Source organism: Bos taurus, chromosome 3 (genome assembly GCF_002263795.3).
Source record: "Bos taurus isolate L1 Dominette 01449 registration number 42190680 breed Hereford chromosome 3, ARS-UCD2.0, whole genome shotgun sequence".
Lineage (NCBI taxonomy): Eukaryota > Metazoa > Chordata > Mammalia > Artiodactyla > Bovidae > Bos > Bos taurus.
The window spans coordinates 58,554,694-58,567,649 of NC_037330.1; the positions used below are offsets into that span (position 1 = coordinate 58,554,694).

The window sequence follows — 12,956 nt, forward strand, 5'->3', positions numbered from 1 at the left end:
TGCTCTAGAACTTTACTGCTTTGGAGATTTTGGCTTTCTCCCTATGCTGTGGTTTTTCTTATTTAGAGTTATGAAATCTTCGATTCAATTGTTCTCCTTATTTTCTCTTTTTTGCTCAACTGCTAAATCCTGGGACATTGTATATAAGCATCTTCATGGCTGTGAAATGGAAAGATGTCTAACTAATGATGTTTGTTTGCTTTTTAATTTATTTTTGCTTCATTTTACCTAGGAAAACAGGCTGGAAATTTTGATTAATTTTCAGGTATTATAATGAATAATAGTACCTCCTATTTATTGAATAGGCTTCCCTGATAGCTCAGATGGTAAAGAATCTGCTGCAATGGAGAAGATCGGGTTCGATCCCTGGGTTGGGACCATTTATCCTGTACTCAGTGATACTATTCATTTTTTTAAAAAAAATGCTTTAGCTTAAAGTCTTCAGGGCCTTTGTGAGGTAGGTGCTACTGTTACCCCATTCTACTGTTGAGGAAATTGAGGCTTTAAGAAGTTAGACAGTCTGATCCAGGCTGTGTAATAGTAAATGATAAAGCTGTGGTTGAAACACAAGCTTGTTTAACCAGTCTGTACCCTTAACCACTATACCAGAATGTTCTTTGGCATTTCAAAATCGTGTAAGCAATACTTCCAAGAACATTTTTAACAGAAAAAAATTAAACACAGAGTTACTTAGTTGTGGTGAAGTAGAAAGAACACTGGGATAGGAGTCAAAGAGGGAGTCTCAGCTGTGTCCTTAACTAGCTGAGCAAGTCCCCAGGCAAATCCGTTCACCAGCCCCTCCCTTATCCTTTATTCCCCCATCTGTAAAACTGCCAATCTTCTAGCATTCTTAAAAAAAAAAAAAAAAAAAAACTTCATTTCCTCTTCTTTAATTTTTTCTATACTAAGATAATTGAAATCTGCCACTCCTATATCATTTGTGACAGTTAAGGCCGGTATCAAATGAGTCAGTCAGGACAGAGCTACTTGTCCTGAAAAAGGAAGAAAAAAGCAATGATTAAATGCCACCACCTCCTCCCCTGGCAGAGAGCAAGCTAAGCATAATGACTCAAGTTCAAAGCCTAGAAAATCTTGGCGGAAAACAGATGGATATATTCTTCTGTCTCTAATTTTCTCTGTGTATATTCATCTTTGACCTTAGAAATCTGGATGAATGTATGGCTCATCATTTAATCATCATCTCAAATTTGCTCAAGCCATTATGTAGCAATAATGCTACCAAATTGTCTTTGTCCAGTCAGAAACATGACTGTATTTGGAGATGGGTCCTTTAAAGAGGTAATTAAGATAAAATGAGGTCATGTTGGTGGGTCCTAACCCAATATGATTGGTGTCCTTATAAAAGAAATTAAGACACAGAAACAGATGGAAAGATGGCTATGTGAGGACACAGAGAGAAGGTAAACATCAGCAAACCAAGAAGAGAGATCTCAAGAGAAAACAAACCTGCTTGATCTTGGACTTCTAGACTCCAGGATTGTGAGAAAATAAATTTCTGTTGCTTAAGCCAATGAATCTTTGGTCCTTTGTTATGGCAGCCCTCAAAAATTAATACACTATGTTTTAAATCCAGGGTTGTTTTTAGTTTTTTTTTTTAATTATTACTTCTTAGAAAATCTTTACCTCCATTTTTAATTTTCTTTCCTCCTTTGAGCTAAATTTTCTTGCCCTAATAAGTCATACTGTGGTGTCAAGCTTCATCCATGTACTGGAGTACAGGAGTTTCATAGATGTTAACAGTGTTTGAAGAACACCCAATGTTAGTGAATCTTGCTGGTACTTTTAATATAGCTTACATTTCTATATCTATGTAAAATCCTTGTTTTGTCACTGCCTCATCTGTGGGTGTAAGTTCTTAAATAATTTTATAGCTAATAAAATAAAACACTGAGCCATATAAAATTGAGGTCTCATCCCTTACCAATACACTATGAATTTTTCTTCTTTTTCTTACTTCCTATCTTTATAACATGGCCACAGCAGTCCCTCTCAACCAGGTTCGTGTTTTCAAGCTAAAAACATAGGAAGTCATTCTTAACCTTTTCCTTGTCTCATATATCCATCTCATTACTCAGTTCTGTTCATTCTCCCTTTAATACAATTATCTAATAGAAAAAGACTTGTAATATTAATCTACAATATTAAATTTGAATTACGAATATCAATATGGACTAATGACTTAAAAATATCAATATGGACTAATATATTAAACATATCTACCTATCTCTTCTGGCTTCAGGAGAAGGCAATGGCACTCCACTCCAGTACTCTTGCCTGGAAAATCCCATGGACAGGGGAGCCTGGTGTGCTGCAGTCCATGGGGTCGCTGGGAGTCGGACACGACTGAGCGACTTCACTTTTGCTTTTCACTTTGATGCATTGGAGAGGGAAATGGCAACCCACTCCAGTGTTCTTGCCTGGAGAATCCCAGGGACTCGGGAGCCTGGTGGGCTACCGTCTATGGGGTCACGAAGAGTCGGACACGACTGACACGACTTAGCAGCAGCAATTCTGGCTTCATCCACTGAAAGAACATAAAAGCTATGATATTCCCTTCCCAATAAGCACATCCAGAATCCAGATTTTGGTTTCAATTCATCATTACCTACTAAAAGAATAGTCGTCTTTGGAGAAATAGCTGATTCTAGGTGTTGAGCAGGAAACCACAAGGTGAGTTTAGGATATCTTGTGTCAGAAACCACAGAAGGGCTCAGTGATTTATAGGGGCATGTTAAAAGGACCCAGGAATTCATTTGAAAGGGTTTCCACTGGAAAAATTTTGAACATTTTGAAGTATAATTGATTGTTAAACATTGAATACATAAAAGTCTATTAGTTGACAGTGATACTCAAAAAAGTGAAGGAAAGGAGGGAAAAATCATTTGAATCATTAGAGATGACTACTTAATAAGTCCTGATTCTGAAATTGGTAATAAAAAGGAAAGAACTAAACATTTACCTTTCCTTTTTATGGGGAGTTGTATATCATACTATTAATAGTTGATGAGGGAAAATTCATATTTAGAAAAAAATGACAAAAATAGGAGTGGAACTATTTTAAAGTCACTATTTTGCAACCCCCAATGAAGTAATTGATTCAGGCAAGGATCACCAGTGATGAAAGATTATTGCGGAATGGGATAGTCACACGATGACAAAACATCCCCACACAGAGTACTTATTAATTGTGAAGAACAAAGGGAAGAGACCTGGTGGTAGTCCCCACTTTGACCAACGATTGATACAAAAGCATTCATAATATGGGATAATCTTACATTATGTTCCCACTGATGTGATGCAGATGAAATTCACAGAGTTGTTTATGAACTGTTCTTGCCAAAGATGTTCAACCGGAATCTAATTAAGCCTTTAGACTTAGCTTCAAATATATAGGAGTTACAGGGAATCAAAGAACAATAAAATTGTTAATCCAAGGAAACACACAGAGTAATCCCAAATGTGAAATATTTTATAGATGACTTTTTTAGATTCATTCAAAAGTCAATGTCATCAGTGGAGAAAGAGTAGGCAAGAATTGATCTAGATTAAAAGAGACTAAAGAGATATGACAACCAAATACAGTATACAAAACTTGGTTGACTCTTGACCTGATTAAAAAAAGCTAAAAAACCACTTTGAGAACAACTGGAGAAAATTTGAATATGAGCTTTATGTTAAAAGCTCCGTTGGTGGCTCAGGTGGTAAAGAATCTGCCCTGCAATGCAGGAGACCCAGGTTCCATCCCTGGGTGAGGAAGATCCCCTGGAGAAGGGAATGGCAACCCACTCCAGTATTCTTGCCTGGAGAATTCCATGGACAGAAGAGCTGGGTGGGCTATATAGTCCATAAGGCCTTAAAGAGTTGGACACAACTGAGCAACTAACACTTCCACTTTCTATACATTAAATATGACATATGATATTAAGAAACTAATATTAACTTTTTTTAGATGTGATAATGAATGTGGTGATATATTAATAGAAGAAAATTCTTATTTTTAAGAGATGTGTATTTGGGTGATTGGGGACCAAGATCCTTCACTCAAGGGGGCAGTATTACTCGGGATCAGTTGAATGAAGGCCCAATGTTGCTGAATCTTTGTGTTTGACTGTAAATTAAAAATAAAGGTTTATATACAAATTCTCATTTTAAAAACTGACAAGTAAGTTTCTTTAAAACACTGCAGGCTGAAAAAAAAACTGTGGGCTACAGTGCTCACTCTTTCGTACTGACTTCTGTGTCATTCTTTCTTCTCTCTTCTTGTTCTAGAAGACTTTCTCCATCCTTTTCCCATTGAAATCCTGTGAGTCTTTCAAAACCTAACAAGCAAGACCATTCACCTTTCCAAATTCTTGTAGGCAGAGCTAGCACTCCCTCTCTGCTGTGTCTGGCTGTTTATACAAACCTCCATCCAGGACTTATAATGGAATGACATATTTGGTTGTCTGTCTCCTTCCACTTAATTCTGCACCCTCAGGATTAAGAGCCATAGTTTATTCATTGTGGTATCCCCCGTGCTGCTCACACTGTCTGGTATAAAGTCAACACTTGATAGACATCTGTTGATTGAGTTGCAGCCTGTTAAAAGTAATGCTACAGAAAAATTTAGGACATGGCTTCTGTGGCATCCAGTTGGCAATATACTTAAGAATGTTTATGAATAAGTAAAAGAAAATTTCCTATTATTATATTCCAAGCAAGGTTGTGTTTTGGGCTCATTTGTCTATTATAGGAAGTCAGGTAAACAAGTTTAGTTTTAAAAAGAAAAAAACTATCTCAAAAGGATTATTTCTGATCTTTTAATGCAAGAGAATGATTAATAGAGAATTGTTTCAAAGATGGATTTTCTAGAACAATCTTGGCCAAGATCAGGCCAAGGATTTAGGCTGCTTCATAACCTACAAATGCTCTAAACCTACTTGAACCTATATAAATAAGAACTGAATGGTGGAGTGTGTGCTCAGTCAAGTCGACTACCTTCCTCCTTTTGGGACATCAATGCCTATAAGTGCTCTACACACCCAATTCTCTCCTTGTCGTTTTCATACATTTCTTTTCTGCAATGCTTCCTTCCTACCTTTCTTTCATCATTCCTTTCAAAATTCAGCTTAAAACTAAATTCTCCCAAGGAGTCTCTGATAAATGCCACACACCTTGATTGTTCCTCTATATTGTCTTCTCCATTATTAATCTGTGTGTGTTTTTGTTTTTTTTTTTTGCTAGGCATGGTCTATTCCTCTGTAGGCTATATAATTACAATGATTGCGTTATTAAGAATAAGATAGTAAGAATCATTTGGAGGGATCCTGCAGCTTGCTGGATCTCAGTTCCCTGGCCAGGGATTGAAAGCCCAGAATCCTAACCATGAGGCCATCAGGAAACTCCTACAAACTAATTCCTACAGTCAGGCAACTAGGAAACACTGGTCTTATCCTTATGCCTGCTAAGTTGCTTCGGTTGTGTCCAGCTCTTTGCAACCCCATGGACTGTAGCCCGCCAGGCTCCTCTGTCCATGGGATTCTCCAGGCAAGAACACTGGAGTGGGTTGCCATGCCCTCTACCAGGGAATCTCTTCAACCCAGGGGTTAAGCCCATGTCTCTTATGTCTCCTGCATTGGCAGGAGGGTTCTTTACCACTGGTGCCACCTGGGAAGCTTGGATTTGGGATTAGACTGATTAGAATTGAGGCTGGAAGTTGTTAGCTGTGTGAAGCATTAGACAAGTTACTGTGTTCACAGATGTGGATTTTTAAATCTAGGTAAACACTATCGTAGGGTTGTTCTGGGGAATTAAATGGTTCATTGGAGCATTAATACAGTCTAAGTTCTCAGTAAATGTTGAAAATTATGTTTACATTTGCTTGTCACTTTCTCCATCATGTTACTGTGATTCAAGGTTTGGGTGGTTGGGTTTCTTTGGATTTTCTGTAACACTGGTGATTCAGGGTAGAGTGACCCATAAGATTTTACCCTAGCTATTGTTGAGAACCTATTAACCTCTGGAAATTTTTTTTTTGCTTCAACAAGATATCCTTTTTTTTTTTTTTTGGTCCTCTTTAATTTTATCTGTTACCTCCATTAAATTATAAAAAGATCTTTGAAGTCAGTGACCCAGTCATACATTGTGTTACACATAGATCCAGTACCTGTGTAGTGGGCTATCAGCAGAGGGCATCATCTAATAGAACACACATTTATTTCATACAGCTATAGAACCATCATTTCTTGTTTAGGTTACAACAGCTCCTAATGAATCTTGGAGTCTTACACTCTTGCTTGCCTACAATCCAGTCTCTATACAGCAGTTGGTGTGATCTTTTAAAAATATTATCACAGGCTGTCATTCTCTTTTGAAATCTCCCAATTCTCCCTATGGTATTTAAAATAAAAAAAAAACTTCTTACCATAATTTTGTAAGCCCTACCTGAACTGGGCTGGGTCTGTCTGACCTCATCTCCTGTCATTCACTTCCTGGATCATTACATTCCCGTAACTTTGCTGTTTCTCCTGCCTGGGTTTTTTCCCCGCTAGATCTTCCCATCATTGAGCCCAGATGTCATCTTCTCAGAGACCTTCCTTCCCCTCCCTGTTCAAAGTTTTCCTCCCATCAGTTTCTATCCCATTAGCCTGCTTTATTTTCCTCTGATCTTTTACCCACTGTCTGATCTTGTACTTACCAGTCACTGATGTTAGCTTGCTTGTTTATTGGAAGCTCCATGAGAGCAGGCATCTTGCCCATCTTGTATCCCAGCACTAGGGATAGAACATGACACACTGCATGTGCTGCGTATATATTTGTCAACCTGATAAGTGAGTTTTACAGATAGAGTAAAGAACATCTGTAGAATCTAGTAGATTTCAACACTTTTCTAAAGTGGAAGACTTTTAAAAAGTCTTCCCTGGTGGCTCAGACAGTAAAGAATCTGCCTTCAATATGGGAGACCTGAGTTTGATCCCTGGGTTGGGAAGATCTGCTGGAGAAGGAAATGGCAACCCACTCCAGTATTCTTGACTGGAGAATCCCATGGACAGAGGAGCCTGGCAGTCCATGGGGTTGCAAAGAGTCGGACGTGACTGAGCGACTTCGCTTTCTCATCAAAGAAAATATTTGGTTTTAAATAATTAATTTGTGCATTTGTCCAGTTCTTTTCACTCATTTTTGATGATTAATACAATTCTATACACATAGAAAGTTATTAGCAAATACTTGGCAATTTAAAGAATCCTTGTTCAACAAAAACTACCACCGGGGGAAATCCATCTTCTGACCAGCAGCTGTGGACAGGGAAAATCTGGCTGGAGGAGAAGCAGAGCTGACCCCAGGGGACAAGGGCAAGTGAGAGATACTGAGCACAGCTCCTCTGGAGTTTCCCTACTGCTCTAGAGAGAGAGCGATAGGAAGCAGAAGAGGCAGGGTCGTCACTGAAGCACTCAGAGGAGAGGTGGGGAGAGCGGGCTCGTTAATGCCCGCCAGGGCTACAGTGAGAAGCAGCCTGGCCTGGAGCAACCCTGGGCCAGTGGCTGCAGCACTGCAGAAGGGATGGCAGTGAAGGCAGCACCACAGGAACAGTATCTCAGGGAGGTGGGGCCCTGGGATGCAGCCTTCCACGAAGGGCAGGCTGTAAGGGGCTTGGGAAGGAGGCAATGACTGAGAGATCACACTTTTATAATCTTACTTTTTTAACTTTTTAAAAACCAGTGTTATAAAACATCTACATAGGAACAGTTACTGATACATTCAGTTACACTGACATTATATGGCTTCCATTCAGTAATTTTCCATTAACAAATATTTTTTCTACCGACTCCAGTGCCCTCCTTTTTCCTTATGATGAGACACAGAGGGCTTGGCAGAAATTACTCATTAGTTTGTAACCATTCTTCTTTCTCCTTAAAGTTGCTATGCATTTATAGAATTTATTGATTCTTTTACTTCAATGAAGTATTCCTTGAAATACTTCAATTTTTTTATGCCACTTTATATACCTGATCATGGAGAATAGAAAAAGCAAAGCAAAAATAAGGAAGGATATATGATATCTTTAACAATCTATTTTCTGATTCCCCGTGGATACCCAGTCAAGCAGGATCTCACACAGTTTTCACTCTTTACTGTAGGTGTGTGAAAAGGCTTACTGGTCTCATGCATTTCATGTATATGTTGTTAACTCCTGGGTTTCGACTCCTCTAAAGAAACACAGCAAGACTCATTTACAAGTGTACATATGCTTCTATTCAACCAGAAGAAAATCCAAAGCAAGTTGTAGAAAAACAATGATGTTAAAAAAAACTCTAACTTCATATTGTATTAGGCTGAGATTTTCTGAAGTAAAGTTCTTTAAAGTTAGAAGGGTTCCTGAAAAGTTTGCAGTGAATGTGGAAAGCGCATTAAGTACTGCTCCAGGAAACATTATACAGATGAAATGCTTTAATCTGCTAGCATAAATGCATTCTTAATTCTTTCCCAGTGGTCTTTTGGAATATGTTTTATTTGCTCTTGACTAAAGTTTGGATGCCAAGATGCAGGAAATATATTCCTTACAGAGCAGGTGTCTGTTTAATCCCCAGGTATGATCTTATAAGCCAGTTTAGCTAGAGATGGCCTGGTGGGAGCCTATAAAATGTTTATACTGTAACTGCAGGTCCCATAACAGGTCTAGAGTAATTAGGCTACACTACACTACTCCCTCCCCCCAAAACAGGAACTCCTAAAGGGGCTTTCCCAGTGGCTCAGTTGGTAAAGAATCTGCCTGCAATTCAGGAGACCTGGGTTTGATCCCTGGGTAGGGAAGATCCCCTGGAGAAGGAAAGAGCAACCCACTCTAGTACTTTGCATGCAGAATTTCATGGACAGAGGAGCCAGGCAAGCTACAGTCCATGGGATGACAGAGTGGACAAGACTGTGTGACTTTCACTTTCGCTTTCAAAGGGTGCCATGTGTAGGCCAAAAAGAAACCCCAGTAAGACGGTAGGCACTGGAGTGGTTGTGAGGAGATACCCCACGCCTGAGGGCAAAGGAGAAGCCCCAGCAAGATGATAGGAGGGGCGAATTCGTGTTTAAAATAACACCCCATTTCTGCCAGAGACGCTCAGAGGCTCAAACAAACCTCGTGTGCACCAGGACCCAGGGACCCCACAGAGACTGAGACAGAAGTGTGTTTGAGCGTCTCCTGTAAAGGTACGGGTCAGCAGTGGCCTGCCACAGGGACAGAGGCTCTGGGTGCAGCAGACTTGGGTATGGCATAAGCACTCTTGGAGGAGGTCGCCATTAACCCCACCATAGAGCTACCAGGCCTTACAGGACTGGGAAAAAGACTCTTGGAGGGCACAAACAGAACCTTGTATGCACCAGGACCCAGGAGAAAGGAGCAGTGACCCCACAAGAGACTGACCCAGACTTACCTGTGAGTGTCCAGGAGTCTCCAGTGGAGGCGTAGGTCAGTGGTGGCCTGCTGCAGGGTGGGGGGCACTGAGAGTAGCAGTACATGCATGGGATCTTTTGAAGGAGGTCACCATTACCTTCATTACCTCCACCATAGTTTGGCCCCAGGTAAATAGCAGGGTGGGAACACAGCTCCATCCATCAACAGAAATTGGATTAAATTTACTGATCATGGCCCCACCCATCAGAACAAGACCCAGTTACCCCTTAGTCAGTCTCTCCCATCAGGAAGCTGCCATAAGCCTCTTATCCTTCTCCACTAGAGAGCAGACAGACTGAAAACCACAATCACAGAAAACTAACCAATCTAATCACATGGACCACAGCCTTGTCTAACTCAATGAAACTATGAGCCATGCCATGTAAGGGCCATCCAAGACAGACAGGTCGTGGTGGAGAGTTCTGACAAAATGTGGTCCACTGGAGAAGGGAATGGCAAACCACTTCAGTATTCTTGCCTTGAGAACCCCATGAACAGTATGAAAAGGCAAAAAGGTATGACACTGAAAGATGAACTCCCCAGGTCAGTAGGTGCCCAATATGCTCCTGGAGGAGAGTAGAGAAATTACTCCAGAAAGAATGAAGAGACGGAGCCAAAGCAAAAACAACACCCAGTTGTGGATGGGACTGGTGATGGAAGTAGAATCAGATGCTGTAAAGAGCAATATTGCATAGGAACCTGGAATGTTAGGTCCATGAATCAAGGCAAATTGGAAGTGGTCAAACAGGAGATGGCAAGAATGAACATCAACATTTTAGGAATCAGCAAACGAAAATGGACTGGAATGGGTGAATTAACTCAGATGACCATTATATCTACTACTGTGGGCAAGAATCCCTTAGAATAAATGGAGTAGCCATCATAGTAAACAAAAGAATCTGAAATGCAGTACTTGGATGCGATCCCAAAAATGACAGAATGATCTCTGTATGTTTCTGAGGCAAACCATTCAATATCACAGTAATCCAAGTCTATGCCCCAAACAGTAATGCTGAAGAAGCTGAAGTTCAATGGTTCTATGAAGACCTCCAAGACCTTCTAGAATTAACACCCCCAAAAGATGTCCTTTTCATTATAGGGGACTGGAATGCAAAAGTAGGAAGGCAAGAAATACCTGGAGCAACAGGCAAATTTGGCCTTGGAGTACAGAATGAAGCAGGGCAAAGGCTAACAGAGTTTTGCCAAGAGAACGCACTGGTCATAGCAAACATCCTCCTCCAATAACATAAGAGAAGACTCTACACAAGGACATTACCAGATGGTCAACACCGAAATCAGACTGATTCTATTCTTTGCAGCCAAAGATGGAGAAGCTCTATACAGTCATCAAAAATAAGCCCAGGAGCTGACTGTGGCTCAGACCATGAACTCCTTATTGCCAAATTCAGACTTAAATTGAAGAAAGTAGGGAAAATCACTAGACCATTCAGATAAGACATAAATCAAATCCCTTACAATTATACAGTGAAAGTGGGAAATAGCTTTAAGGGACTAGATCTGGTAGACAGAGTGCCTGATGAACTATGGATGGAGGTTCATGACACTGTATAGGAGACAGGGATCAAGACCATCCCCAAAAAAAGGAAATGCAAAAAAAAGCAAAATGGCTGTCTGAGGAGGCCTTACAAATAGCTGTGAAAAGAAGAAAAGCAAAAGGCAAAGGAGAATAGGAAAGATATACCCATTTGAATGCAGAGTTCCAAAGAATAGCAAGGAGAGATAAGAAAGCCTTCCTCAGTGATCAAAGCAAAGAGATAGAAGAAAACAATAGAATTGCAAAGACTAGAAATCTCTTCAAGAAAATTAGAGATACCAAGGGAACGATTTATGCAAAGATGGGCACAGTAAAGGACAGAAATGGTATGAAACTAACAGAAGCAGAAGATATTAAGAAGAGGTGGCAAGAATACACAGAAGAATTATACAAAAAAGATCTTCACAACCCAGATAATCATGATGGTCTGATCACTCACTTAGAACCAGACATCCTGGAATGTGAAGTCAAGTGAATGTGAAGTCAATGTAGGCCTTAGGAAGCATCACTATGAATAAAGCTAGTGGAGGTGATGGAATTCCAATTGAGCTATTTCAAATCCTAAAAGATGATGCTGTGAAAGTGCTGCACTCAATATGCCAGCAAATTTGGAAAACTCAGCAGTGGTCACAGGACTGGAAAAGGTCAGTTTTCACTCCAATCCCAAAGAAAGGCAATGCCAAAGAATGCTCAAACTACCACACAATTGCACTCATCTCACATGCTAGTAAAATAATGCTCAAAATTCTCCAAGCCAGGTTTCAACAATATGTGAACCACGAACTTCCAGATGTTCAAGCTAGTTTTAGAAAAGGCAGAGGTCCAGAGATCAAATTGCCAACCTCTATTGGATCATTGAAAAAGTAAGAGTTCCAGAAAAACATCTATTTCTGCTTCACTGACTATGCCAAAGCCTTTGACTGTGGATCACAACAAACTGTGGAAAATTCTGAAAGAGATGGGAATACCAGACCACCTGACCTGCCTTCTGAGAAATCTGTCTGCAGGTCAAGAAGCAACAGTTAGAACTGGACATGGAACAATAGACTGGTTCCAAATAAGAAAAGGAGTACGTCAAGGCTGTATATTGTCACCCTGCTTATTTAACTTATATGCAGAGTACATCATGAGAAATGCTGGGCTGGAGGAAGCACACGCTGGAATCAAGATTGCCGGGAGAAATATCCTTAACCTCAAATATGCAGATTATACCACCCTTGTGACAGAAAATAAAGAAAAACTAAAGACCCTCTTGATGAAGGTGAAAGAGGACAGTGAAAAAGTTAGCTTAAAGCTCAACATTCAGAAAACTAAGATCATGGCATTTGGTCCCATCACCTCAAGGCAAATAAATGAGGAAACAGTGGAAACAGGGGCAGAGTTTATTTTGGGGGGCTCCAAAATCACTGCAGATGGTGACAGCAGCCATGAAATTAAAAGGCACTTACTCCTTGGAAAGAAAGTTATGACCAACCTAGATAGCATATTCAAAAGCAGAGACATTATTTTGCCAGCAAAGGTCTGTCTAGTCAAAGCTGTTGTTTTTCTAGTGGTCATGTATGGATGTGAGAGTTGGACTATAAAGAAAGCTGAGCACCGAAGAATTGATGCTTTTGAACTGTGGTGTTGGAGAAGACTCTTGAGAGTCCTTTGGACTGCAAGGAGATCCAACCACTCCATCCTAAAATAAATCAGTTCTGAATATTCATTGGAAGGACTGATGTTAAAGCTGAAACTCCAATACTTTGGCCACCTAATGTGAAGAATTGGCTCATTTGAAAAGACCCTGATGCTGGGAAAGATTGAAGGTGGGAGGAGAAGGGGACAACAGAGAATGAGATGGTTGGATGGCATCTCTGACTCAATGGACATGAGTTTGTTAAACTCCAGGAGTTAGTGATGGACAGGGAGGCCTGGCGTGGTGCAGTCCATGGAGCTGCAAAGAGTCGGACACAACTG

At 40.3% G+C, this 12,956-nt stretch overlaps 1 long non-coding RNA gene across 6 annotated transcripts in view; it reads left to right on the top strand.

Annotated features, from left to right (window-relative positions):
- The window catches only part of LOC101904769 (uncharacterized), a 123,794-nt gene that overhangs the window by 63,340 nt on the left and 47,498 nt on the right, over positions 1–12,956 (top strand). The gene's annotated exons all lie outside the window — the stretch shown is intronic.